The 2,420-nt window shown below is 39.4% G+C and overlaps 1 long non-coding RNA gene across 1 annotated transcript; it reads left to right on the top strand.

The window, feature by feature from the left end:
* Window positions 1–544: 544 nt before the first annotated feature.
* Window positions 545–1,468, top strand: LOC110930458. The gene is made up of 2 exons (XR_002587840.2): window positions 545–912; window positions 1,007–1,468. It is a non-coding gene; the product is annotated as an uncharacterized LOC110930458 (long non-coding RNA).
* The last annotated feature ends 952 nt before the right edge of the window (window positions 1,469–2,420 follow it).

Here is a 2,420-nt window from a genome sequence, read left to right as displayed (position 1 = left end):
ACTCCCGCCGATCCACTAGTGGCTACTGTGTCTTTCTTGGCGATAATTTACTTTCCTGGTCTTCGAAGCGTCAACCCACCGCTTCACTTCTCTCTTCTTTCCCTCTCACAAAACCAATCATTTTTTGTTATGAATAGTTCGTGTTCATGAATCACATGAGTTCCGTCTCTTCTGTGTCTGCATCGTCCTTCTCCCTTTCTTCCACGTCTACAACGTTCTTCCCTCTCTCTTTTGTATTTGTCGTCCATAGTGCTTAATAGCTTATAATAATCTCTAGAGGTAGAGATGCTTAAATCGAATTTCTCTATTACAAACACGTACATATAACCACATAGAAAAATACAGACATGACCCTTACACACACGAAGAGGGTTATATATAATTTTATTCTACGTTAAAAGGGTTAGAGAATTAATAACTTTCGGTCAAGAAAAATAAAGTTATTTATTAGAGAGATGCTTTGTCTTTCAGAGTGGGCTGGTGTTTGTTGGTTTGGCTTTATGACTACTTGTCCTTATATGCCACCCCCATTCTTTATTTATCATCTCTTTCCCACCTATACCATCACCATTTACACCCATCTTTCTCTCACTAAAACTGTACCCAAAAGATGAACAAGAAGAAAAGAACTGAAGCTGAAAGCTGTTTTCTTTTGAGGGGAATGTTGTCTGGCTCGAGGCCACTAGATGCTTCTCTCTTTATATATCTATATATATCTTAGTCAACGCAACTATTGTTTATCATCTTTGTTGACAAATGATGTTTGTGAAATGTTTGATTACTGCGAGAAGTTACTGATCTGGTGTCGTCGGACCAGGCTTCATTCCCCCCAATTGTGGCTTCCTGTGTTCTAAAAGAATTGTTTTTTCTTGAATCTACATGTTTCCATCATGAAATGATCCGGTTTTTGAGGTGGGTTTTTGTGTGTGTGTGTTTTCTTAATTTAAGCCTTTTGTTATATATTTTCCTATGATTTTGTGAGTTATTTTGGTGATGACATATGAAGGTGAAGATCTGTTTGGAAGGCGAGAAACGAGCTCATCTTTTCTAACAAGGAGATTAGTCCGGCCAAAGTGACTAAAGACATAAAATTGATTGGGTATTTGTGGATTAGAAATAGATCTTCATGTAAATTGATAGATTGGTCGGATTAGTGTAGGTTTTGTTTGTAAGCGGTGTTGTTTGTTTGAGACTAACGTGTTGCTAGATGCTGGTTTTGAATAAAAGTTGCGGTTCAAAAGAAAAAAAAAGCATTTGAAGGAGAAGGTGGGTGTAATGATGATAAATCTTGTTTGACTCCAGTTTAACTCTGCCAAAATATCCAGAAAACCGAATCCTACCAAAAAGGTTTTCTAATCATTGCTACTCTACAAAATCTGGAAACTAATTGGAAAAGGATTGTGGATTTGGACTGGTATTGTAAACACTGATTTTGCCATCATGATGATGGCCTTCAAGAGTCTGAGATCCTTTGCCTTTATCTTGTTCTACTTTTGACCCTGAGCACTATATCACTTTTGACTTTAACTATTATCATCATTACCTTATGATTGATATGGATCTAGGGTTTTTTATTTTGCATGCATATTATTAACAAACAAATCTTTTATTGAATACTCAATGAGGATTTCATAAGTTTCACAAACTAAAAACCTAATTTGAAATGTGTTTAAATTCTAGTATTCATCTCTTAGGCTAATGGGTATGGGACATGGCCTTTGGCCGTCGTGTGTCAGCGGGGCACAACTACACCGCTCCCTTGGGGCTCGTCGTGGCAGAAATGTCGCCCAAGGGACGACAGGACACTCCTTCAGTTTTGCTTTCTTATCAACACATACATACATACATACATACATACATACATACATACATACATACATACATACATACATACATACATACATACATACATACATACATACATACATATAAAGGGGCTCATCATCACACCCTTGGCTCATCTCTTGTGGCTCATCCCCACACCCGATGACGTGGCCGCCTACGTAGCAGATCATCCCTAAAGGACTACCCTCCTTCACACCCACCAACCTTATTAAGGCCTAGTGTTGTCGAACGCCTTGTGCCAAATCAACATGAGGCATTAAACACCGTGCCGACTTGTTAATGGGGTGTTATTTACATCCATCCCCATTTCAATGGCGACCTTTACAAGGAAGAAGGTAGAGTCCACCCCAATCAAACAAATCACAATATTTTCTTTTTGGTTTTTGTTTTAGTTATTGCTTAAATTCCTGAGTGCTGGTAATATAGCAATGGTTTAGTTGATTGACAATAAGGGTGTCCGGGGCGCCTTCGGGGAGGGTGTTCGGTGATGGCATTCCCCGATCGGGAACACCGCCGCCATCAAAGCGGGATCCCGATTCGGGGTTGAACTTGGGCGTGGGTTCACCGATGGAGGA

This window comes from Helianthus annuus, chromosome 3 (genome assembly GCF_002127325.2).
Source record: "Helianthus annuus cultivar XRQ/B chromosome 3, HanXRQr2.0-SUNRISE, whole genome shotgun sequence".
In the NCBI taxonomy this organism is placed as follows: domain Eukaryota; kingdom Viridiplantae; phylum Streptophyta; class Magnoliopsida; order Asterales; family Asteraceae; genus Helianthus; species Helianthus annuus.
Note: the sequence above shows the minus strand (reverse complement) of the source record. Positions and strands in the feature narration are given on the sequence as shown.